This window comes from Mus musculus, chromosome 14 (assembly GCF_000001635.26).
Source record: "Mus musculus strain C57BL/6J chromosome 14, GRCm38.p6 C57BL/6J".
Lineage (NCBI taxonomy): Eukaryota > Metazoa > Chordata > Mammalia > Rodentia > Muridae > Mus > Mus musculus.
The window spans coordinates 119,725,263-119,753,170 of record NC_000080.6 but is presented as its reverse complement, the minus strand read 5'-3'; the positions used below and the strand labels follow the sequence as shown (position 1 = coordinate 119,753,170).

The 27,908-nt window shown below is 40.4% G+C and overlaps 1 protein-coding gene and 1 long non-coding RNA gene across 2 annotated transcripts in view; both read right to left on the bottom strand.

Annotated features, from left to right (window-relative positions):
• Positions 1-27,908, bottom strand: part of Hs6st3 (heparan sulfate 6-O-sulfotransferase 3) — a 732,300-nt gene that overhangs the window by 116,645 nt on the left and 587,747 nt on the right. The window lies entirely within an intron of this gene.
• On the bottom strand, positions 1,607-3,944 carry 1700006F04Rik (RIKEN cDNA 1700006F04 gene). Its single transcript, NR_045621.1, has 3 exons — positions 3,887-3,944; positions 2,953-3,059; positions 1,607-1,880 (listed from the first exon to the last, which is right to left on the bottom strand). It is a non-coding gene; the product is annotated as an RIKEN cDNA 1700006F04 gene (long non-coding RNA).

Below are 27,908 nucleotides of genomic sequence, written 5' to 3'. Positions count from 1 at the left end.
CTCTTTCTCTTTCCGGTCACGGGCTACTTGGGTATTGAAGGCACGCACAACGGCGTAAACACTGCCGTTGATGTCCATATTGCTGTGGTCAATTCCAAAAGGAAGGGACCTTGGCTTGGCAAGCTTACGATGCGTTTTCGTTCATAAAATAGATTCTACACAAGGCTGAAATGCTTGGTGACCCATGACTGCATCTTAGAACCTGTGCGTGCCTTCAATGCCCAAGTAGCCCATGACCGGAAAGAGAAAGAGTAGGCAAACACAGGCGAGCCAAAGAGAGGGCTTGATCTCTGGAACCCTCAAAGACAGACTCCAAATTTGTTAGTGTCTTAGGAGAGGAGGGAAGGAAGGAATGGGTGGAGGGAGAGAGAAAGAAAGGGACCGAAACACTGAACCTCTCCCCCACTCTCTCCGGAGGCTGGATTTTATGTATCTCAGTAGGCTGGTCCGGAGCTTGCCACCCTCTAGCTTCAGCCTGCTGAGTGCTTGGGTGTGTGTCTATATACCTGTGTGTCTAGTTAACAGCATCCTCTTTAACCATGAGGAGTGCAGCCGCTTGAGAAATCACAAGTACTGAGCAGACAGAATGCAAAGACAAGGCTGAGAGGGAGACCGTGAGCACCCGTGGGATTCGGGGTCTTAAGCATTCAGGTGAGAGAATAGTCTCTCTCGGAGCTTCACACACTGCTAGCTCCGGCAGAAGCATCTCTGGTAGAAGGGCTACTCAGTAGAAGACAGATGTACAGTCAGGAAAAGTCAAGGCACTGCATTATTTAACTACGTTTTCTCAGGTCCTGTGAACAAGAGCATCTGCCGGAAGACTGATTCACCCAAAAAGCTGAGTGTGGATCTCATAGTGTAAAACAGTAATTACCCTGGCCATTACTCATTTTAAAGTCTAAGCAAGCTGGCTCTAATAAACCACAAACCACATATCACCAATGCTCTCTTTTTATTACAATAAAATAGCACTTTCAAGATTGTAATTGCTTTATAGTCCTGAAAATAGAGTGTTCATGAGATTATTTCCACAGGGTTCAAATATTTATGGAAATCCTAATAATTTTAAAAGTCAAAACATAAACATAACGAAAAGAAAAAAAAAATAAAGCAACCTGTTTTGTTTTCCCAGTTGTCTAGAAACCAAGAATAGATGTTGGTACCGCTTTTATTGGCTTCTTGAAGTAGTAGTTTGCTTGTTGATGTCTAAGAGGGTATTTTTGAAAAGAATTTCAATAGTAGCAATCTCCTTCAGAAAGGGACAACTTATTAAAGCATTTCTTATTTCACAAAGGCTTCCTTATTTAAGAGAAACTGCTATAAGTGGGAGGAAAGAAAGGAACAAGAAGTGGAAGGGGAAAAGGATACAAAAGACAATGACAAAATAGAAAACAATAACTGGCCTAATACAGATAGAGGGAAAATCCACCCTTCTGTACTCTGACTTAATACATTTTAATTCATGTCTCCTGCATCCCCACTGTTATCATTTGGAAGTTAGATTAGACATTATTTACTTATTTTTCAGATTAACTCTTAGTATCTCACTCAGTACATTAAACAGACCAAATACATAACATACAAAGATGGATATTGGCCAGAAGTTCACATTTGTGATCTTTATTTTGTATTCAAACCCTGAACGCTACAGCTGTTTTGACAAACTGTCCAAATTGAAATTGGTAGTTACAGAAATCCAGCATCCAATTATTTTTTGACCTTTTCCCCCACTGGCCCTATCATATAGGAAAAAAAAAATGTCTTGACTGTCACTGGAAGGGAGTCACAGTTCCTAATAGTTCTTTACCAGCATGTTGGCATGTCTTGCAGTCTCAGGATCCACTTTGATTAAAAAGCTGCCATGTCAGGAGAACGTTGATCTGTGGGATGCATACAAATGATTTGGCCTGGCATTTTCTTATAGACTTAATAGGTCACCCCAAGAGATAAGGTTTTAGAAACAGCTAGCTACACTCATGGCATTAAATATGATGAGGGTGATAAACATTAAATAAGTTGATAAATTAGGTAGTAATCATTGTGGTAATGCTTTAGTGTGTAGCTGGGATGATGGTCTAGTCTGTGGCGTTTTGGCAGTAGCCAAGGCTGCAGATTATGAGCTGTGTGAATGGAAGGCAGGAGATTGAAGCCCCAAGAGTGTCAGGAGCCTGAGACAAGAGTCTAGTGAGTAGTAGGTTGCTCCTTACTGTTTTCTTTTTTATTTTATTAGATATTTTCTTTATTTACATTTCAAATGTTATCCCATTTCCTGGTTTCCCCTCCGAAAACCCCTATCCCTTCCTCCCTCCACCTTCTCACCAACCCACCCTCTCCTGCTTCCTGGCCCAGGCATTCCCCTATACTGGGGCATAGAGTCTTCACAGGACCAAGGGCCTCTCCTCCCATTGATAACCGACTAGGTCACCATCCTCTGCTACATATGCAGCTAGAACCATGAGTCCCAGCATGTGTTTTCTTTGGTTGGTGATTTAGTCCCAGGGAGCTCTGGGGGTACCGGTTAGTTCATATTGTTGTTCCTCCTATGGGACTGTAAACCCCTTCAGCTCCTTGGGTCCTTTCTAGCTCTTGCACTGAGAACCCTGTGCTCTGTCCAATGGATGGCTGTGAGCATCCACTTCTGTATTTACTGTTTTCTATTGAGGTGCAAGGAGAGTCTAGCATGATGATCTTCCATGGGTTAATATTTAGAATGGCACATCTCTGAGCATTTTCTTAAACTTTATATATTTACATGGTACATACAAATGAAATGAAGCGCACTTTGCCCACAAATATGTGAGAGTGATAAGTGCTTTTGTGGGGTTCCACATTATCCTCCCATGTGAATTCTTAGGGATACACATAAGCCTTTACTTCCAGATCGTCACCAGGAAAGTTTGGTAACATTTTGTAATGCCAATTTCTTTGTGTGATGAAGTCAATGGGTCTCACCTCATGGCACTTGGAGAGAAAAGAAATCAACCACGGAAGGTTCCTTGCTCGGTCCTTATTGGTTACGATACAGCCCTCCGTGTAGCAGCATCTCCTCATCTTGTTCTCTGCTCCAAGGCATGCAGGAATAAGGACACATATGTATGTGTGCTGCCATGTAAGGATTAAGCACCACTGTCTCTGTGAGTGTGCAGTGTATGGCATAAATTTAAAGTGCATCAGAAAGAAATCTACCTAGAGACCACTTGAGAAATGCAGTTCTTCATACCCACTTCAGACAACTATTTATTCTCTCCAGAAATTGCTCCCTCTGAGAGAGCAATCCATCCATTACAGAGGACCCATTGTGCTACACATTTGGCTACCTATGTACACGATTTACTTCATACAAGTGGGTAGCAGAATCATATGAGCCACCAAGGCCCTGAGCTATAAAACCATCATTGTGTCTCCTTTTTAACACCATCTCTTTCAGATTTATGGGTTAATTGGAGTGGTATACACTGCTCACAAACTATTTCTGGATGGTCTCAGACACCCCGTGATTAGTTGTTCTGCTTTTTATGCATAACTTTTTATCCAATCCCCATATTTCATGACAGTTTATTCACTATGAGACCAGGTTGTCATCTTGCCTATTGGAAGAAGGATACCACAGGTATCCTGCTCCAGACTGGACCTGTGGGTCTGGTTTCCCTGGGGACTGGGTTGTGTCATGTGATTTTTTTTTCTGGAAACTGTCTTAATGGGAGGATATTTTGCTTAAGCAGACACTTCAGAGGATGTTTTGCTGAGAACAGACACATGATGCTTTTCTGGAAGCTGTTGGGTGAAAGGGCATGTGATGTTTTGTTGAAGTGGATGTTTGAGAGGACATGTGATGTTTGGAAAGAGTATCCAACAGACAGTGGATGATGTTCTGACATTGGCTCACCTTGCTGATTTTCACGGGGCTTCGCTGACACTCCTCCTTGCTGACAACGTTCTGGCCTTAGTTTGCCTTGCTGTCTTCCTTGATCTTTGCTTGTCATGACTTCACAGAGAGAAGCACACCAAAGAACTTCTGGTGGCATTGTGAGCACATCTTGTGAACTCTGAGCTGATTGGTAGAGCATTGCAGTTATTCTGGATCAAGCCTCTGCTGCTGGTTCATGTTTGGTGTTTTGCTAGTGGACTGGACTGCAGACAACGAAGATTGGAGTTGCCTCAAGAAATTACTTCTAAACAGATCTATGTTCCCCCTAGTACTATTAGTCATTTTCCTCACCTACCTTTTGTTTGTGAGCTATAAGCGAGGTTGCAGCATTTAAGAACCCTTATTAAAGTAGGTTTTGAAAAATAAACTTTATGCCTAGTTTAAAATATATAAAACCAATGTATCCTTCTTGGAACAACAATAGAATAAAATAGTCAGAGATAGTTGTTAATTTAGATTGTAGATGGAGAGATAGATAGATGATAATGATAGATAGATAGATAGATAGATAGATAGATAGATAGATAGATAGATAGATAATAGGTGATGGATGGTTAATAGATAATAGATTATATAGATATAGATATGAGTAGAATAGATATAGAGAGATATTGCAATTAGAATTTTTCTCCAGTTAAAATTATGGACTTGGTGACATGTCACAGAATGACCACCTAATGGCGAGTCTGGGTTGAGCTTATTGCTTGATCTTGCTCATTGCTAGAAGTGGAAGGTAATTTCCTTCATTTAGCTTCCCAGGGTTTCTTTCTCTTGTAACTTAGATTGCTATGGGACAACTTTATTTATCTGTTCATGCAAACCTGTACTTAAAAGTTATTAGCCCACCATTTCTTACTATCTGTAGAATGTTTCATATAAGAGGAAATTTGAAAAATGTGAGTAAATTAATTATTTGTGTAGTTCAAGACACAACTGACTCTGCATAACTCCCAGGAGGAAAATGGGATCACTCACGTTACTTAGAAGAGGCCTTGACAAACTGAACCACTGAGAGAGGGTGGCCTTTAACTTGTAGATGCACTTACAGATGTGCAGTGTGCTTCTGGTGTCCAGATTTCATGGTCTATATCTCACTCTGGTTTGAAGCTTCATGATGGCAAATATCTTTGAGTCCTTTTGGCTCTAGTAATCAACCCCTTCCCCATATTCCCATAAGTAGCTCCAGTAAAGTTCATTGGTTCAAAAAAAAAAAAAAAAAAAAAAGAAGGGAAGAAAGAATTAAAAATTTTAGGAAAAAAATAGTTTGAGAAAGAGAACATCAAATAATCATAATGATATAAATTGGCCTTGTTGAATTTGATCTTTTACATTCACCCAGTGATGAAGCACAAATTTCATTATTATTAAGAAACAGGATGCACATTTTATCAGTTTGAATACAAAAGTGCAGAGAGCCCAGGAATGATAAGGAATGAAAACAGTAAGATGTCCCAGATTAGAAAGGAAAGGAACAAGGAATCCCATCTATAATTGATAAATTGAAAGTTTTAAGATTTCACCACAAGTGTTTCTGAAAACACAATATAAATCAAAGAAGAAGCTAAAGAAGTACTCTATGTAATGATCCGCTTAAAAATTGCTGAGGGCAGCCAGAAGAGGTAAGAGTGAACACAACTCTCAACGTTCATTGTGAGGAATAGATAATGATTCCATCAGCAGGATGTTCACCCTCAGTAGCCATATGGCAGGTAGCTGCTTGCAGCAGAAGTAGCCCACGGTGATTCACAGTGGCTGCTTCTAGGAGACAGAAGCAATAGAAAAACTTTCTTTTAAAATCGAGATAATTTTATAAGGTTTTGAAATACACGCTGATGTTTCCAATTAAGAACTTTGCCATATTTTTAAAACAACATTTTCAGTTTTAGTTTGTTAGTGTATAGCTATTTTGGGTCCTCTGGAGAAGTAGCCAGTGCTTTTAACTGCTGAGCCATCTCTACTGCCTGAATTCTGCCATATTTTATCTGGTTTTCTTTTTTCTTTTCCTTTTCTTTTTTCTTTTTGATTTTTTTGAGACAGGGTTTCTCTGTATAGCCCTGGCTGTCCTGGAACTCACTTTGTAGACCAGGCTGGCCTAGAACTCTGAAATCTGCCTGCCTCTGCTTCCCAAGTGCTGCTTATCTGGTTTTCTTAATTAAAAGCATTTTTTCAGGTTTTTGTGTTTCTGTATGTTCATGTATGTTGGTGTGTGTGTGTGTGTGTGTGTGTGTGTGTGTGTGTGTGTGTGCAGCATCCACTGACGGTGTGAGCATGCACATTGTTTTGAAGCCAAAGCTTCTTATTTTGCCCTAGGATCTGTCTGTCTGTCTGTCTTTACCTCCCCATTCCTGGGATTATAAGAACAAGACACCACATTTGGCCGTTTTCATATTCATCCAGTAGGTTAAACACAAGTCCTCGGAGTTGTATAGCAAACACTTAATGGCTGAGCTGCTGCTTTAGTCCATGGTTTTAGAGAGGGTCTCGGAGTTGCTAACTGCTGAAGAAAACCTCAAATCCCTGATCTGCCTGCCTCTACTGCTCAGCTGCTAGGATTATAGGTGATGATGATTGGGAACCGAACTCAGGGCTTCATCCTGATCCTCACTGGCAAGCATTCTTTCAACTAATCACAGTCCCAGACCCCAATATTCTTTTTAGCCTAGAAAGAGAAAAATACACCTGAAGAAGAAAAGTGTGCATAGCTAATTCATGCTTGGCTCCCCAGAGTTACAACTGTGTTAGTTGGTGCTGGTGTTGTATTCTCTTGATTTTTTTGTGGGTATATAAATCATAATCCTATAGCTTTTATATCAGAATAGCCAATGATCATGTATTTCTTTATCAACATTTAACCATGCCTCAAGATCATTCTAGGCTCTTTTTGCTATTTGGCCCCAGCAGTTTGGGGTCAACATGCTTATGAATCCTTCCATTAATGGACAGTTGAGTTCTTTCCAACCCTCAGTATTTTAAGTCCCATATCCTTAAGGCCAATGACCTGAGACATCTATATCCAGGTAGATGTGCATGCACAAGTGTTCTATGCCAGGTCTTACATAAACTAAGATGTTTGTTTTTATTGCAGCATTATTCACAGTAGTGATATGGATAGAAGAATGATCTTCATTATTAATCATCGTCAGTGGACAAAGAAAATGGAGTATATACACAAGGAAATACTACCCAGCTGTACAATGATGCAAGCTTGTCATTTGTGGCAATATGGGAGAGCCTGCCATATTAAGTGAAAAACGTTAAACATAGGATAGAAATGCTACTATCTTACTCAGATGTGGAATCTGAAGACTTCATGACACAAAATTTGAAAATGGAACAGGGTGGCCTAGAGGCTAGAGGATGTGATGTTTTAGTTTCCAGGCAAAAAACTGATGGGCAAATAAATTCTGCGGTTTATGAAACTATAGAATGAGGACAGTTAATACTCATTCATACTGTGTGTACTGACTAGTTTTGTGTCAACTTGACACAGGCTGGAGTTATCACAGAGAAAGGAGCTTCAGTTGAGGAAATGCCTCCATGAGATCCAACTGTAAGGCATTTTCTCAATTAGTGATCAAGGGGGAAAGGCCCCTTGTGGGTGGTGCCATCTCTGGGCTGGTAGTCTTGGTTCTATAAGAGAGCAGGCTGAGCAAGCCAGGGGAAGCAAGCCAGTAAAGAACATCCCTCCATGGCCTCTGCATCAGCTCCTGCTTCCTGACCTGCTTGAGTTCCAGTCCTGACTTCCTTTGGTGATGAACAGCAGTATGGAAGTGTAAGCTGAATAAATCCTTTCCTCCCCAACTTGCTTCTTGGTCATGATGTTTGTGCAGCAATAGAAACCCTAAGACACTGTGTATGTAAAATTAGTGAAAGAAGAGAATTCTGTATTTATTCTCAAGAAAAAAATGATAAAAATTTATGATGGCAGATGTGTGAATTGACCTGTGTAATACATAAAATGAATAGTTACTATGTCTCAAAAGAGACATCTCAACATTATGAATCTTAGTGGGAATACACATTTCTTTTTATTGAACACTTTCTTTATTTACATTTTAATTGTTATCCCCTTTACCATCCCCCCCCCCGGAAACTTCCTATCCCATCCCCTCCCCCTGCTTCTATGAGGGTGTTCCCCCCTACCCACCCACTCCCATCTACCTGCCCTCGCATGTTCCTACACTGGGGTATTCAGCCTTCACAGGACCCAGGGCCTCTCCAGCTGCATATGCAGCAGAGGATGGTCTTGTAGGGCATCAATGAGAGGAGAGGCCCTTGGTCCTGGAATGCACATATCTAAGAAGTATTCTTTATAAAGTTTTGTAAGAACTTTATGAGTACTATTTTTACATCTTTTCTATTCATCCTTCTTCCTCCTACAACTCTTTCTATCACACCCTGTCAAATGTATGACTTCTTTAATTATTATTATTGTTTTACAATACCCTATTGAGTTCATTTAGCACATATATATGCTATATATATATATATATATATGTATATATATATGCCATATATACATATGCTATATATATGCTATATGTTTGATATATATATATTCTATCAGAGTCACCAAAATAGAAAAAAATACATAGTATATAAAAAAAAGTGGGCAAATCTATCACTTACTGATAATAAATCAGCAATAACTTTATCTTAAAATAGTTGTTTTCTATTCAGGCAAATTTACCATTTATTAAGATGAAAGCAGTTTTTCATACCAATGAAGTAGATGTGTTTCTTGTTCTTTCAAAATACAACCCAAGGACATCATAACCTGACACATGCTGAGGGATGACTCTGCAAAATAATGAAAAGTCTACATTTTCTGCAACTAAATGGTTATATTTCTTTAGGAGCAAAGACATCTTTAATGTAAAGACCCTGCAGCTCATAACGCTCGTGTTCTCACTGCTGTGCGCTGACAATGGCTACCCTAAAACACAGTGTTGACTGTTCACATCAGGGCTACGGTGAAGTTGCTGGATGCAACATGATAAGGCCTGCCAGAATGCATTGTATGTTTGATTTTGAATTAAGGTTCGGTTGCTACACAAACACAGAAACCCTTTCTCTTGCCAATTTTTCATGATCCTCACATTCAGCACACATAGGGTTGTGACCCAGCGGGATCGAAGCCTTGTCTCTGCTGTGGTGTTAGGGTGAGTTGCTGAGTTTCTGGAGCACACACCTTCGGCTGTGCTGCCTACCCCGTTAATGTCTAAAGCCAATTAAAGTTTCAATCAGCAACATATGAGTGCTCCTGGCTCTGTACCATTTATGAGGCAACATTCTTGGGCTTTAGTTTTACAGACTTGATGAAGCAGCATGGCTCTGAATCTCCTCTCACTCAAACACTTGGCTTTCTGTTGGTATGTCCTTCTTCTCCTATTCTTTGCCCCACTTCAATAGTGGAGTTTATTTTTCTGTAGTATATTTTGTGTAGAAATTGTCTACACAATACCAACCTCATGTTTTAACAGGCATTGAAAATATTGCTTTCTAGGTTGTTTTAATACTTTGCATATGCCATGGCTTTACTCAGATGTATCACTCTGTTCATGTTTGCTCTTTTTCCCTTACTGAAACTCTTTCTGGGGCCCTGGGAGCACAGCTGTAGTCTTAGCTATTCCCAAGGTAGGGAGATTCCCATTTTAGGCAACACAGTGAGTCCCTGCCTCAAACTATAAATGGAAGAATGGATGAATGGATGGAAGAATAGATGGATGGATGGATGGATGGATGGATGAATGAATGAATGAATGAATGGATGGATGACTGAATGAATGAATGAGAGAGAAATAATTTGGCTGGGGACATAGCTTAGTGGTAATGATGCTTGCCAGGCATGGACTTAGACAGGTTTTAATTTTATCCTAAGGGGGGGAAGAGAGAGAGAGAGAGAGAGAGAGAGAGAGAGAGAGAGAGAGAGAGAGAGAGAGAGACTGAAGCCATAAAAACATAAAACCTTTAGGATTTTTTCCCCCTGAAATCTTAGTTTTTCTGAAGGTCAAATTTTACTTTGCAGATGACCAATTATTCACCACCACATACCAGAGAGCTCACCTTTCTCACTGCATTGCAGAATATGACAACCAACAGATGACCATGTTTTCAGATGTGTGAACGTTGTAGGTCCTTTATAGGTCCATGTTTATTTTTTAGAATCAGATCTTTAAAATTATTTATCTTGACTAGTATGTATACTAATTTTAAAAATAAATATTAGTAAATTTCAGAACCTGAGAGTTTTTTACTCTGAAGGCTGGGACGTTTTCAATTTTCTGTGTTGCTGATTCCCCTAGGTTCTCTCAGGGAAGCCATGGCTGCCTCCACCAAAGCAGCAAGCTGAGTAACTTACAGTTTCAAAGAGTCATGGGCTGTTGAATGCCAAGGCCATGAACAATGTTTTACTTAAAACATTGGGAAAATTACTCAGCAGTATAATCTCCCTCGTAGAAAATAAAGTTCACATAGGAGTAGTACTCACGTTCTATTCTTGGAGAGGAGTTAAGAATGGCTTTAATGCATCTTCTGGAGCCATTGTGCCTTGCCAGGTAAATAATGTGCATTTTAAACAACCCTGAATCTATATTTACAGTCATATGATAAATGGTAATGGCTCCAAAGAGAAATATTAAGATCTAATGGACATTTAAAACAGCCCCTCAATATGTATTTATGTATGGGATCCAAAGAGACTCAAAGGCAGTTTAGTTCTGTTTGATCAATGACAATCAATGTTTTTGAAAGATGTAGAATATTTAGGGTCCATATTTAAAACTCCTATAACAAGCAGTCCTGCATGCTGTGATTCTAAATGCTTCTTGGTAGCTTGGGACAGATGTGGAATTCTGAAAACTTTCCATTAGCATCACACCAAAGAAAGGCCAAGAAAATCTAGCACAGGAAAAACAGATAACTCTTCATAGCAATGAAGCCGTGGTTCAAACAGGGAAAGCCGGTATGTCCCTTTTATGTCTTCAAATGGATTTTCATTTTATGTTGCTCAGTAAGAATGATTTTGAAGACAATTTCTCCTGAAAAAAAGCTTTGAAGCATCACTGTTTTAAAAGTCCCATTTGATACAGGTTGCAAAGCTCTGCTTTCCCACTTGGCTCTGTCTCCCTGTAAAGTCACTCACATTCCCTTTGCATTGCTTGAATGGAAGGATCCACTACTCACCCTGAGGCCTTTCACTACCCTCTGTACATGCAAGGGGGAGCCATGTACATGGAGGAGCCATGGATCCAAAATTTGCATCAGATTCTTGGAAAACCTTCACTGGTTAGAGTGCCAGGAACCTGGGTGAGCTTTCTGGAAGCCATCCAATATTCGCCCATCAATATGGAATGGAGTCACCTTGATTGATTTTAGTCTTATGCCAACTTCTTACTCTGAAAAAATAAACTGGCTTTGATACTCTCAGAAGCCTGAGAAAACAACCCTGATGACTAGCTCATTGTCTTGCTATTTTGAAGTACAATGTGACCTTCAATTCAGAAGCTATAAAAAATAGAGACGTATGGTTTTATTCCAGATGAGCCTCATATCATCTCATAGAGTTCATCAAATGGAATTACAGTGTAGGAGTTCACCGTCATGACGAACTCAATACCGCAAAACCATTAAGTGACCTAAAGGCATTTGTTACCCTCTTTATCCCTACATTCTGAATCCTTTCAAGATATTTAAACAAAAACCATCTGTGGAAATACCGATGTCAGGAGAGTTGCTTTCATACCTCTTATATAAGTGTTTATTTCTTAAATCTCTGTATAATTCTCTCTGCCATTTATCTGTGTGGTCAATGATTTCCTACAAATGTAGGCAATGCTACATAATCGGCCATCTCTTGGCTACAAAGTAAAGTGAGGCGTAAGTTGGCTCATGGAATGGATAAGAAATGAGATGAGACTACTTGGCCATGTTACTGCTGTATAAGTTCACTATATTAGAATTAGCTATCTGCATTACAGAAGCTGGACTCTTACACAGTTTATATATCCAATAGTTATAAATCTTCCCCTCCCAGAGAGAATAGGAACTCATCTACTCAGTCTACTATAATTATCATCATTGTCATCCTTTTTACACAGAACATAGCAGAGATGAGAAAATAAAAAAAGGAGGTTGATCACAATGTAGATTATAAGTTCACAACATGGGACCATAAATAAAGGTGGAGTCATAAAGAGGTCACAGAGAGATTAGGACACCAAATATACTGGGAAATACATGTAAAGTCTGGAATGAGACTTAAGGACATAAAGAGAAGGTATGTGGGCAGGTAGCCCCTGAAGAAGTTCTGTGGATGTGCAGGTGTTTAAGTGATACTTTGCATGTTGGCTTAAGAAGGAGACATCCTCAGAAGTGAGGGAAAAAAAGTATGTATGCATCCACGGTAGAAACCAAGAAGTTCACAGAAGGACACAAGGGAAAAAAAGCCAAGAGGAATGAAGACCATCTTGCAAAAAAAAAAAAAAAAAGCCTGCTCAAATTCTGCTTTCAGAGAGAATTACCTAATTCACTTATGTGCTTTCCACACCAAATGATTCATGTAGATGTTCAAATGTTAATTCTTCTTGTTATTTTATTACCATATTGCTAAATTATCTGCATATGTAGGGATTATACATCATTTGAATGCTTGGATTTTTATTTTTTACTGTATATGCATTTGACTTCCAGGTGCTGTGGCAATCCAGGCTCTTGTAATCTTGGGCTGTGTAAGTTAGGGGTCATAGGCAGAGGTACGGTCAACTAGGGAGGGGACCGAGCCTCACAGCTGAGGTGACTGCCCAGAACAGCGAAAGAGCTAATTTGATGTGGCATTGAACAAAGAGAGAGCTTTCCCACCTCATATTCAATCAGGCATTTGGTTATATATAAGGCAGGTCCAGAAATGAAATAGACTGAGGATCAATCAAGCCATGGAAGGAATGATGAATATCAGAGAGATGCACTGCTCCAATAGCACCATGAAGATTCAATCCAAGCAGCTGAGTCCTATTTCCTCTTCACAGGGGAGCAGCTAACTTAGAGATGATTTTACTGGCAAGAGGAAGTGAACCCCCGATCCAGAATTTTCTTTCTTTTTTAAAATTTTTTTAAATTTTAATTTTATTTTTTATTAGATATCTTCTTTATTTACATTTCAAATGCTATCCCGAAAGTTCCTTATACCCTTCCCCTGCCCTGTTCCCCTACCCACCCACTCCCACTTCTTGGCCCTGGTGTTCCCCTGTACTGGGGCATATAAAGTTTGCAAGACCAAGGGCCCTCTCTTCCCAATGATGGCTGACTAGGCCATCTTCTGCCCCATATGCAGCTAGAGACATGAGCTCTGGGGGTACTGGTTAGTTCATATTGTTGTTCCACCTATCGGGTTGCAAACTCCTTCAGCTCCTTGAGTACTTTCTCTAGCTCCTCCACTGGGGGCCCTGTGTTCCATCCAATAGATGACTGTGAGCATCCACTTCTGTGTTTGCCAGGCACTGGCATAGCCTCACACGAGACAGCTTATATCAGGGTCCTTTATCATTGTCCAATTTTACTACTCTAGTATCTGAAGCATGAAGATATCCTCAGAGGAGGTGATGTATCTACTTTATAATGTCACCTCTACCTCTCTCCTTCCCCAGTGGCCTTGTCACTCTGTATCATCCACAGCCCCCTGCTAGATAATATTTCTACCAGCGAGTGAAAAATAAGAACCACATTTCTTGTAGCACGACTGATGTCCAGTGGTCAGGTTTGGCCAAACATCCATCAGGTAGCCTTCCAAGGTGGACCCACATTTATTTCTGACGACTCAGGCTCCAGGATATTCAAGAAGGCTGTAAAAGCCTGGCCTACAGGTACGGAGATGAAAGACTTCCTCTGGCGGGGGAGAGACAGAAGAGAGCAGGCTGGTGATTTGAAAATAAGTGAAGGATGTGTGAAGCAAATTGAATATTATTGATTTCCTGCATCGATATTTTTCTGACCTTCATCTTTGAGACAATTGGTGTGAAGAGACAAAATAGAGGCAGAAGCGTTCTTAGCATACGCATGATTTTGAAAGTCGGATTATCAGCATCCAAAGTTCCATGTTATGTTCTATCCAAAACAAGGGCAACATTTTCATATGGCCTCACGTTTTATAGAAAAACCAATCTGAAGTCATTAGCTGTGTTTAGATAGTTATGGCGAGAAGGAAGAAGAGGAGCGTCTGCGTGTAATGTTGATCCCCTGGACACACGATACTCAGTGTGAGTGTACAAACGGGAGTCTCGGGATGATTTCTACCCGCTGTTTTCTTGAACTTGTGACACCAACACTTAGTGCTTTTCTGCAGAATGGCTGAAAGGTTCACAAATCCAATATCCCCAGGAGTTATTTCATTAGATTTCCTAACTTTCCAGCCTGTGTGGAATGCCCTCGTGCCTCCGTGCCTCTTATTGACTGATGCTGATTATGCCTTCAGCAGCCCTCGCCAACTCCAGTTCTTCATTTAGATTATTAGTGGTCGATAGAGGGCTTGGGATGGTTTACTGTTAACTGTTCATTCAGAGGACTGACATTGAATTCTTCTCCTCTCTACCGTGCTGTGCTTAGCCTGGCTTTCAATGAGCACAGGAAAGGGAGAGAAACATGCGAACCTTGGCTTTCTCCTTCACTCTTGCTGCATGCAGAGTAGCCAGAGTATCATTGCAGCCGAGGTACAGACAGTGCTAAGGGGAAAACGTACCGAATGCACCATTTCTGACTCTGCCGCTTTTACTGTGGGTTCTTGTTTTCAGATCTGCTTGGGAGTGTCACAATGCCAAGGGAAAGCTTGAAAATGTGAATGCATATGAGCTATGGTTAAGCTTGACAACTGGACATATGTGTTTCCCCCCCTCCCCCGAGATATGGATACAGCAAGTCTGGAGTGAAATATCTACCTCTAGTGTTTAAAAGTTATTCCGGTTATTATAATATAAAGCTGAGCTGGACTTTAGTCTTCTCTGAGCTATTTGAAGATCCTTGAAGTTATTTCAAGTCCAAGGTCAAGCTCAGCTGCAGGGTGAGTTTAAGTTCTGCCCTGGCAACTAATTGAGACCACAAGATTGTATTTCAAAATTAAAGGGGAAAAAATAAATGTGTTGGAGGTATATCTCAGTGGTACAAATAGGAGAGAAGCAAGGATAGAGGGGAGACAGAAATCAGGAAAATCTTGAATCTAATTTCTTGCCTCTTGTTTCTTTGTTTCTTTTTTTTTTTTTTCACTACAGTTACTAACAAATCGCAACTAACTTCCCGAAATGACCAACAGCTGTCCCCCTCACCTCAGGGCCCTCACATTTATGTACCCCCTGAAAAGTTCCCAGAGTTCTAAACATTACACAATTATAGAAATCATCTGCAGGAGGGGGAACCCAGCTTCTGCTAGAGTACGAAGCAAACCATAGTCACCTGCTGTGGACAGTCTGCAGCAGCGCCACACCCCACACCTGGGATTAAAATGGAAGCACATTCTTGTAATAATTAAGCACAGTTATAATCTTCTGTGCTGAGAAGAGGGTCATGAGACTGCCCCATTGTCAAATGTTGTCTGGTGGGAGCACCAGGGTCACCTCGAGCAACACATCCTGTTGTGCCGCACACTATGTGCTGGTAAGCACACAGTTGCTTTTCCTTCCTGTTTCAATTCCAGTGGTGTTTAGCTTCCCCCAATCTTTTTCTTTTGGGGGGACTGGAGACTCAGACTAGTAATGCCTTTGCCTACTTCTCAGCCTATACAGAACCTTGAATCTTGTGTATAGGAACTGGATCATCATTTTCTGGGATATGATTTGACATGTTCAAGAGAAACATGCTCATTTTCTTATGGTTTTATATCTTACACATGTTAAAAAAACAATTTGAAATTACATGCATGTTTATTGAGGACAGGTTACTGATGGGGTATTCTTCCAAGAAACTTCTGACAGACAGGCATGGGAATAATAAACACTGGCAATAAGGTATATTCCAACATCTAGGAATAAGTCAGTGAGAATTATTTGTTCCTGTTGTGATCACCAAGAATTTAATGATGGACCCTATGGATGTCTAATGAGACCAGAGTCTCCTGTGCAGGCATGAAGACGGCCAGCAGTTACAGATGGACCATGGGTAGGTAGGTAGAACCTGTGCAAATGGAAGGGGAAGGACATCTCTGATCTGAAGGGGTTGATTGAACGGGGGCCTGTTTTGCCTGTCTGCTAGAAAGGGCTTCCTTTAGAAAGGAATGTATATAGTGGCAAAGCATGGTCAGGATTATACCCTAGCCACTTACCTTCAAGTTTTGCATATAGACTTACTGAAATCCCATTAATACCTGGGTTTGTGGGAGGAACAGAAGCAATGAACTACTGAGGTGCCTCAGGATTTCCCAGTGTCCTTTTGAGCATTCACCTATAACTGAGGAGCAATAACATACCCTCTATGAAAAACAGAAAAAGACTGGAGGCCAATCTTCTGTGAATGGATCTGATCCCGACTCATACTGACTAAATGACCGGCTTGGTCCATACCAACTTACACTTCTAAAAGTTACTTCTAGTTGTGTTCCCATGCAACTCTCAGAATCCTAAGAGATCAAAGAGGAGAGAAGGGAGACGGCTAAGCGGGATAAAATGAATTATTGAAGCAGTGAAATCATTCAGGGAGCTAGAACAACGGGTGAGAATGTGCCTTGCTACATTTCTACATCAAAGGTGTCACATCCAGACTCTGGGTGCTGATGGTATTGCAACACAGGCTCATCAGCTGTAGCAAAGGTGCTACTATGATGTGGGAGCCAATGATGAGAGAATGAGTATGTGAAAGCAGAGGGCATATGTGCTAGCAATGCACCTAAGACTACAACAAAATTAAGTTAATTTCTCAGTGCCCCAGAGTCTCCTAATGAAACGGTCGTGCTTAAATGGTTTCTTAAAGAAAACCAGTTGATACCCTAGGTAAATCCCAACAACTTGAACTTTTCACAGCTTCATTTCTGTCCCCAGAGGAGACATCAAGCTATGCATAAAACCCAGTTGGATGCTTGTTTAGGAAGTGGAATGGCTTCTCCCTCCTCCCATCCTGGACTCAGTCTCCTTGGGGCTCAATGTTCAGTTTTCACAGGTTTTGTCTTGTTCTCTGATTTCTGGCTTCTTGTGTGCTAAACTCCATGGAATCAACCCTTACATATGCTAGATTTGGTTTGTTGTCCAGGAATTCTTCACTTCAATTCTCTGAGTCCTCAACTCAAGAGCAGCATGGCAGATCCAGACTCATGGTACTGCTTCAGCGTCAGCTCAGTCATCATCGCTTTTGACTCTGCTTCTCACCAGGTTATAGTTTATTAACCTGGAATTATGGTATCACATCACATCAATCTTCTCACCTAGCTGCTAATATTTGCATTTGGCAAGGGATTTGGAGCTGAGTAACTTGGGAAAGAAACCTTTATGCTAACCAGATTAGATGCACATGTGCGTGGAAAAAAGCTGACTTCCATGTCAGGGCTTTACTTGAACAGAGGATGATCATTCTAGGGATGCCAAACATAGACTACCACATGATCTGCTTAATGTTAATGAGAGACATGGAAAGCATCAACAGGCAGGATACATTGATGTCGCATCCACCCTGACCAGCAGGAAAGACACAACACCACATTGTCCTTCTTCAAGCAGGTTTATTCAGGAACACTTCCCATTGCAATGCAGGAACAGGAATCCGCGAACAACCCCGGGGCACGCCTTAAATACCCTACTGACTCCTCCCAATCACCCCAGTCACATAACGGCAGTCCATTGGTTCACAGGAAGTGACAACACCTCAGGCGAGCTGACGAGGCATGGAGTCTGCGCAGTGCAGGTGGCTGGGATGTGGCTAAGTCTGAGGTAATGAGGAAGTCAGGCGCAGGTCATAAGACCTGGCAGCCGTCCCGCGTGCCATCTTGGGGCGGCGGCCATACCTGCTCCTCACACATTGACTTCTTTCTGCTTTGGACAGGGTGTAGAATACAGAACTGCCTAAGATATTGAGTGTTACTTGGGAAATGTTTCTTTTGAACCATTTTGTGGAAAGGGCTGGTGTCAACATTCTAAAGCTACTCTTTGTGACAGAAGGTAGCCTTGCAATAAGTAATTCCAACACCAGGAACATGATGGAGCAGTTTCCAGTTGAGATAGGGTAAGATTGAAGTCTGGGAAGTTACTGCATCTTCTTTTGTGATCGCCACTTTAGACCCACACAAACATTCGTGAGCATTTTATGCTGAACAGAGAGCAAGTGCTCAGGCAGGCTAAGTGTGAGCAATGAGCACACAACTTTATTTTCATTCTTCACTTTTAATTAGGATGCACTGGAAAATTACACCTCGGTTCCTTGTCTCACAACCTCAACGAACACAGATGAGAAGAACTGTGTCTGGGGTTAACACACTCTAACACTCACAGTTTGCCATGCCACTGGTTAAACACAGTCTGTAGGCTGCAGCCAAACAACAGATTCAGTGGAGGGCAAGGCCAGTCTCAATAGAACATTAGCAAGGTCCGTCCTAAGTGAAAGTTATTCCAAAGACACACTCAGTTTGCAGTTTGGAAGTAAACAGTTTTCCTGGTACCAGAGCAGAGTATTAGAGTTTGATTTTAAAGTTAATAGATACAAGTCAGGGGGCAAATGCGATCGATAGCATACATACTTTAGTCTGGGAAGATATTGGATAGTGAAGATCCCAGAGTTACATCATTTTATAAAACAAAGAAGCCACAGAGCCACTGAATGGGAAGAAAGTAACAATAGCAACGCCTTATACATTATTAACTTTTATAGCTTAAAACCACCTCCATGTATATCATTGCTGCTGCGTAACGCAAGTCTTCCAGAATTTAATTGAATTGCCCAGGTCTCCTACCCTGTTCATCTTTCATCTCACTTTCCTCGTTTCCTACTAACACACCTTACGATTGGGTACTCAGGGTATTTTATGTGTAACATTTAAAAGCCCCTTAAAGAGGTTTAAATCAAATGATCTTAGTTTTATTTCTCCTGCTTCTCTTCTAAAACTAAAACATTATAACCTCTTTGCTGGAGTTCTAGCTTAGTCACTAAGGGGTTTGACTCACAATCAGGAGGACCTGTGTTTGGTGTCTGGCTACCAGGACCTCTGTAGAAGAGCCAAGACCAGTGACACACACATACAATCCCAGCACTGGATAAGTGGAGAGTGATGTTTTGCTGGGGTTCACTGTCCAGTTGGTCTAATTGGTTTAGAAAGCTTCAGACCAGTGAGAAACTCTGCCTCAAGAAAAAAGATGATATTGCTCCTAAGGAAGTGTTTGAAATTGTTTTCTGGCTCTACATGCACCTGAATATAGAAGTGTACCTCTATTCATGCAAACATGAACACATACACACGCACGCACGCATGTACACACACACACACACACACACACACACACACAGAGAGAGAGAGAGAGAGAGAGTAATCTCTGCAGTTCCTTTTCTCTATATTCACAAGCAACTGATTTCACTGTGTAGATTTATAGTAGAGAAATGGACTGTGTATTTCACAAAGTATCCATTGTGTTAATGCCCAAGGTGGATGGCTTAGTTAGGGTTTTACTGCTGTGAAGAGACACCATGACCAAGACAACTCTTATAAAGGAAAATATCTAATTGGGGCTGGCTTATAGGTTCAAAGGTTCAGTCCATTATCATCAAGGTGGGAGCATGGCAGCATCCAGGCAGGAATGGGGCTGGAAGAGCTGAGAGTTCCACTTCTAGTTTTGAAGGCAGCTAGAAGACTGGCTTCCAAGTAGCTAGGGCAAGGGTAATAATGCCCACACCCACATTTATACACCTACTCCAACAAGGCCATGCCTCCTAATAGTGATTTCCTGGGCCAAGCATACACAATATACAAACCATCACATGGCTTCTGCCACAAAGTATTAGGTAATCCTCTCAGCACTCTGACAGGTTCAACATTGGGCTTTAAAACCAAGAAAGGACATGGCATGTGTTAACATTATTCATTTAGCTTATTAGCATAGTGTTGGCAATGTTTCTTTTAAAATGTGTGAAAATGGGATTATTGATCCCAGAGGTCCACAGAGGATGCAAAACTACCATGGTGGTCTCACAGACTAGGAAGAAGTTGAAGGAAGTAGGTTGGGTCCTCTTAAGTGACCTTCCCTGTCTTCCTCTTTCCCTCGGAACTCAAATGTGGTTGTGTGCTAATGCTGCTTCTAACTGACTTCAACTGGAGCTTTAATTCCATAGATACTCACATCTCATCTCAGCATCTTCCTTTTCACTACTCCAGTTCATCTGCCTATGAACTCCAATGACCTCTTCATTCATCTTCTAATATTTATTGCACTGTATGGTGATATGTTGTTTTCTTCAGTGTCTTTTCAAGTGTAGTGTGTGTGCGTGTATGTGAATGTTTGTGGGTTTGTATTTGTGTGTTGAATGTGTGTGCAAGTGTGTGTTTGTGTGTGTGTGAGTTAGTGTGTGTGTGTGTGAATGTGTGCATTTGTGTGTGTGAGTGTGTGTGAATGTGTTTGTGTAAATATATGTATCTGGGTATGAATGTGTATGTGTGTGAATGTTTGTGTGAGTGTGTGTGTGCTGCAAGAGTGTGCAAGTGTGTACTCACAGAGAACAAGGATGACCTCAGATCTCTTCCACTATCGCTTCCCTCTTACATCTTGAGGCAGTTTTTCTCACTGACCCAGGGGCTGGCTGCTTGGGTGAACTGATTGGCCAGGAGCTCCAGAGATCTTCCTGTCTCTGCACTGTCTCCTGCCTCCTACCCCAAATGCTAGTGCTACTGATACGCAGGCCTGCATTAAGCATACTTGCATGACAGGCACCATACTGACAGAATCACTCAGCCCTGAATTCTTTTTCAATTGTTATTCCCTGAATTTCTGTTAACTACTTGATAAATTATAAGCAATTTGGCCACTGGGGACTCCTTTTCGATCGCAAAGTATGCACTATATAATGGAGCACTCTGAATATTAAATCTTGACTAACTTTCCTTCCCATATTTGTGGGCTCCATAATGATGAATTTTATTTTTGTTCTCAGGAAAAAAAACCACCAAGGCAAGTTAAACTGTATATTTAACCACTTTCAGTAGTTATTTAAAATCTAGCCCCTTCTATTTTTATCCTTAAATACCATAATTAGGATTTGTCTATACATTCTGTAGAATCTCAATGAGCTACCATATTATTCTATTAGTCACTCTCTACATTGTCAGGCCAGTAATTAACATTTCACCTGTCTTGAATTGTGCACAGTGTCTTCGAGGAGAGGCAAACAAAGTGAAAAGCTGGTTTTAATAGCACACCAAGCCAGCTGTCAGGAGAGAAGTGTTGTGACTTTGGTAAGTATAGTGCTTCTTTTGTTAGATGGTAATTTTGATTGATAGATCAACCCAACTATTTAAAATAGCTGATTATTATCCAACACATTTCTTTTCAGGAAATCAGCTAAAAATTATTCTGCTAATTATCTGTTCAGACCCGTTTTGTGAGTAAACCATGTATACTTGATGGTGACCATATGATTCTACGAGGCAAGTCTGTCCCCTAGAGCAGGAGTGGTGGTTCTCCCTCGGATCCCCGTGTGACTCAGAGTCCTGATGCCCTTGTCTTGTGTGAGAAGAGAGTTTTCACTCGTTAAGTCATTATTCTGCCTAAGAATTAAATTCAACCACACAGGAGTGAATCGCTGGGTCCAGGAGAAGGGTAACATCTATTTTAATACAGAAGGAAACAGTTTTGTAAGTGGCCTTTTCCAATGTGAGAAGCAGGCCCTTTGGAACCAAGGGGAATTACAGCCCATCCCCTCCTACCATGAATACTTCTGTCTCACCCTTTCCCACAGTCTCAGACACTCACAGATGTCAAACACAGGACTCAACATGTATCTGTTAGCTTGAAGACTAACTGATCCATTAGGTTAGATTTCACTTATAAGATAAAGTCACCACCCACAAAAGCTGGAACTGGGCACATGATGAGAAGTTCAAGTAGAAAGCATCTAAGGAAACTGCCACCGAGCTGAGGCCCTAGCAACAGACAGGTAATTAAGAAAAGAACGGTCATGTCCCAAGCAAGACAAGAAAACTTACAGAGACATGAATGGAAAGCAGCTTAGAGCCAGACTCCAGGAAGTTCAACTGCACCCAACAAAACTATTCTTTGAAGTTGGTAACAGGACTTGACTCTCTTTGTTCAGTAGAAATACGGCATTTTCCTCAAAACTGATTAGAATATAGGTAGTGTTTGTGTTTGGTTTGGTATACTACACTTTGAAAACTCTAAAAACTCATTTCATAAGTCTGTAAAAACACTACAGGATAAAAGCCTGTAAAGACAAATGAACTAATGGCTTACTTTTCCAACAGTCGCTGGTATTTTCCTTCACGTATTTGTTTTAAAGCCTTTACACGCTTCTCTTCAAACATGTTTTATCATTGATTAAGAACTTCATTACAATGGACACACACACACACACACATGCACACACAGATACACACACATAGACATGTAGATACAGAGACACACACAAAGACACACAGATATACACAGAGAGACATATAGACACACAGAGACACATACACACACACACAAACACACATTCATAGACACACACAAACACACATATATACAGACACACACAGAAACACAGAGAAACATACAGAAAGACACACACACACAGACACATACAAACACACACAGGTACACACACAGAGACACCTACACACATACACACATATACACACAAACACAGAGTCACATATACACACACATACATACCCACGCTCTGTCAAAGAATAGCTTTGAATTAAAAAAAATTCTGTCTGGAAATTGTTAGTACTTTCTGTTTATTTTTGGTCATGAAATCTCACAGTGGTATGCCCAGCTGTGGGTGTTTTCTGATTTTATTCAAGACTCAGTAGGAATTTTTAATTAAAAAGATCTTGTATGTTTTGTCTCTAAAAAACGTTTTATAATTGTCTGTTTTCTAGTTTGTTTTTTCCCTCTATACTTTCTTTTCTGTTAAAATGAAATTTTAAATTGCTATATGTTTGAGTATATATATTGATTATAATTTGCCCAATATTTTAACTCATTTCTCAACTACTTACTATTTGGGAACTATGTTTCTTCTCTTTTTTAGACTTTCTAAATTTAAAAGTTTCAAACTAGAACATATTAGCTTAGTGTATATTTGTATAAATAAATGGTCTATGGTTTTTTAATTATACACGTAAAATTCCTCATAGTCCTCCCATTCTGCACAACGTCTTGTTCTCATTTTATTAATGTATTATCTTTTGAAATCTTTGGAGTTTAATAACAGAATTATTGTAAATGGTTTTTTGTTCCTTGAATTCTCTGGGATCTTTTTTGTGAAGCAGTTTCTCTACTTTTTCAAAAAAATTAAAAATGTATTTATCAAATATCTAGAAGGCCTGTCTTTACAGTTCTATGTAAGAGGAAATGCAAGGTCGCCTGGGAGTGTATGCCCGTGTGAGCACATGTCTTGTAGTGTGTGCATGTGTGTGCTCACACTAGGACTGTCTGCATGTGTGAGCTGCACTCCCCATGCTTTGGCTCATCAGCAACAGAACTTGAGTCTCCTGTCAGGCTTCAACTTAGATCTAAAGGCTAAATGAGGCAATGGGGCACTCAAACAGGCTTCCCTCCCATCTGCCGGTGCCCTGATCAGTTGTCCCAGTTCTACCCAGATTTGAGGTCTGCTTCCTGAGAGAAAAACATTTTCATGCTCTCGCTCAGTATGTGCTGGTTTGCAAGCACACAGCAAGGACGACGTGAGGACATCTGTAAACACACTTTCCTTTCACTCTTGTCTGGAAACTGTCCCTGGGCTTCTGTCCGGCTGGCCAGTGGCCTTCCCTGCTGTCACATAAGCATTTTATCATATATCCTCGGGTTTCACTGAGCACATTCTGCCATCCATGTCTGGTCTTCAGTGGGATAGCTCTGTCTGCCAAGTTGGCTCTGTTATGGTTCCCGTGTATTCAGTCACACCAGCATAGCAGTTTTGCTGAAAGTGCTTTTTGGGTGAGGTTCAAGTTCCTAACTCAAGACTTTAGTATGAGTGGCCATTCTTGATCCTCTGAAATGGGACTGACTCCTTTGAAAGGCTTTAGGGACAACCCAAGAATTTCTGAGAATGACTATCTCTACACGTAGTCTTCATGTTTAGAGTACCTACCCACCCCTCCTGGTAGCCTGACCTATGGATTATAAACTTTCCACATCGACCTCACACTCCTGGAAACAATTCCTTAAAATGAACAGCTCAGTATACGTGTTCTACAATTCACATGTACACTTGCAAGTGAACATGGCAAATATCGAAACTTCTCATGCCCTGAAAGGTTCTCAGCAACTATTATAATCCCTCCATGGCTGTAAGTTCATTAATAAATTTTGATAAAATGGGGCATGAACGTGGTTGTAGTATATCATTTACAGAAGATTTGGTTAGTTATTATTATCTGTTACTTTTAGATAATTATTTTTCTATTAAGTTTCATCACTACTATTATGAATGTTGAATTAAATATCACACGAACCTTCTATATCCAAACAATTTTATGTATGCATGCATTATAAATACATAATTTTGCATTTTTCTTCCAGAAATGTGAGAAATATTAAAATGAACTGCAAGCTCCTGTGTTGTGCTGGGCACCTGTGGGTCATATGGCTCCAGCAGGGTGTTCTCAACTCAGTGGTCTCTCTTGGTTCAGAGCTCCTGGAGTGTGTGTACTGGACTTACTAAGTTCCATTGGTGGGTCATTACCACACCAGCCCCACTCGATGACAACCCACCCTCTAGAGAGCAGCCACAACACTCAGCAACCCGGTATAAATAAAACGCTGGACATTTATAATTAATCAGCCAGATTTATATATCAATAAATTCTCAATTCACAAGATGCCCATACCAAAATTTCTGTCAAATTGATATTTGTACAAGCTTCCCACCTAGATTAGACAAGTTACCCTTGTCTATCACTACATGGTAACACATTTACCTGTGGCTGTTTAAAACCACATGGATTCTCAATCATCCTGCTCGTCAGTCTCCATCTTGCTTCCTCTCCTCACCACCCTCTGAGTCTCTGCAACTCTTCGCTCTGCCTCCCCTTTCCCTGTCCAATCACAGGCTTCTTGTTGTATAAATAATTAAGTTAATTGGACAAATTAATTAATTAGTTAGTTAGGGAAAATCCTGCTACACAGGAATTTTATGCTTTTTTTTGTTGTTGTTGTTCACCTCACTATTAAACATTTTAAAGGACAGTGACAACTGTAACACCTTCAAGGAGCACTGTCTACCACAAATAACAGTATCAGAAAGTTCACAAGTTCAAAAGAACTATGGGTATTTTATCTATCAAAGACTCAGTTGACATATGAAAGTGGTTTTACATTGTGTCCCAAAGGGACAGAATAGTAGAAAAGTTTTGGTGTTTGCTTATTTTCTTGTTTAACATAAATAAAAACACTATATGAATTAGTAACAGTAAGAAGCATAACAGATATGAGGTGCATGCCCGTGATCTCGGCATAGAGACAGAGAGAGGACCTGCTTACAAGTTCCAGGGGAGCCTACCACAGAGTGAATTCCCACTGTGTCAGAGGTGTACAATGCAATGCCATCTGAAAAGATTTTAAATTGACAGAATTATCCTGAGATAGCATGGCTTTAATATGTGTTCTTACCACCAGACACAGAGAACTGCTTGGCTCTCAGGCACCAAACATCAGGAACACAGGCATTTTGGAACCCTGGCCCAAGGATAGTCTAATACTTCACCTTCTAGCTATGGTATTTCTGTTGAAATTAACCTGTGTATGTGTGCCTTCCCCCAACAAACATTTTCCATATATCAAGTTTATGGAGTTTTTTCCCCTATTAAATGTAAAACAATACATATGGTAGTCTGTAGACGGGAGAAGGCTCTGACCACTTCAGTTCAGTTACTTTTAGCATTTTGGTTCATAAGTTATAAAAGGTTGCTGAGAACAGAAATGGATTGCATCTAGAGTGAAATTGCAAACCATTTGATGTCAGTCATAAGACAAGTCTGGATACAGGGCTGGGAATTGGGAAAGAGAGTAAGAAAGGACCAACCTGCAAGCCTGCATCACAGACAATAGTCACTCCTATGCAACCCTAAAGAACCTTCCGACTATGTGTGTGTGTGTGTGTGTACATATGTATTTAAGACATATACATGTACATGCGCGTGTATGTATAAAATATATATATATCTTAGTGTGTGTGTGTGTGTGTGTGTGTGTGTGTGTGTGTGTGTGTGTGTGTGTGGTGTGATGCAGAACAACCAGATTTCTTACCTATCAACTTTGCAATAAGAAAAGAAGTGTTATCTTTTACTTTTCTGAATTGAAGCAGTAGAAGAAGTGAGTTTCCTATGAGGATCTAAAATAAATTTGAATTAGGAGTATTGATGAACTTCAGTCCTGGGGGAATCACTATACTTGAGTATGAAACCTAGGTTCTCAAATTGGAATCACCATCTAGTCCATTGGCCTTCTCAGGCAAAGGCTACAACAGGAACTTGGTGAGGGATAGATGGAATAGCATCTCTCAAATAGCACATCAGAAAACCCACCAGGCAACTAAAGGTGCCTTTTCTCCTACACAGTCACGCTTAGAGTAGCAGTTGCAGTTGCATAATTCTGACTACAAGTCACAGAATAAATAAAACACAAAAGAACTAATAGGAGGCCAAAATTAGTAAACAAGTGAATGAAAAATATACATTTTTTAATTTACACATTTGACTAAGAATAGCTATGCCAGAAAAAGAAAAGATAAATGAACATCTGTTATTCCATGAAATGTTATTAATATTCATATAGAAATAGATGCTGCTGAATCATTCAGTATAGAACCTTAATATAGTTTAATTATTTTCGTCTTCAGGATTTGCACAAGCCCTCTGAAAGCAATCTGTGATTAGAGTCCCCAGCAGATTTAGAACATGTGGGCTTCCTAATATTGGTGAGTGTCCTTGGTTATACTCTGAAATCTAAAAGATCCCCAAGGCTACATAATTCCTAAAAATTAAGAAGCCATTTCTTCATTAACAATGTTTTTTAGTGACTCTGAAAAATATCAGTCTTAGCTAATTACCAATGGAGTAACCTTTGATGTTTTAAATATTTGTCTTGGTCTTAGTCACCATGGGCATGATTCTGCTTGGGAAGGTGGTAAAATTCAAGTGTATTTTCTGAATGCCATTCTCTTCCTCCCATGTCCTTGAAGATCCCCTGAACGCCCACCTCCACCACCATCACCTGATGGCGACTGGCTGGAAAGAGTCCAGTGAGGTAAAACAGCGCCCCGAGTAAGAGTAAGAGCCAGGGTCTCATTTGGGAATTTATTTCTTTTGCATAAATTCTAAATAAAAAACTCTTCTCTAATATCATCTCACTAGCTAGTCAGAGTTTAGGATATTCCAAAATTTGAGCATGGAACCACACCAGCCAAACAAAACCTCCAAAATGGGAAAAGTAAAAGAACAGAAAAGAAAATGAAGAGAAAGAAGCATAGGCCAGGGTTGCCCGATCTGGCCAACCGACTGTCACAAGAAGCTAGGCCAACTGCGCCATCTCACAAAGTCAAAATCTTAAATCATGTGGTTTATTTAAATTCTGAGTGCTTCTCCCACCCTTCTGTTTCTCTTTTTATAATGATCAGTTGTTAAAAAAAAAAAAAAAAAAAAGAGGTATTTCATTGAACCAGTCAACTGTGCAGAGGGGCCACAGAACTCTTGTCAGAGTGAAGGCAGTGCTGGCTACTCTCTTTCGTCTACTGCTTCCTCTCCTGTTCAAATCCCTGATCTGTAGTAGCTTGTCGCCAGCACAATCATTTACACATGGCCCTCTGA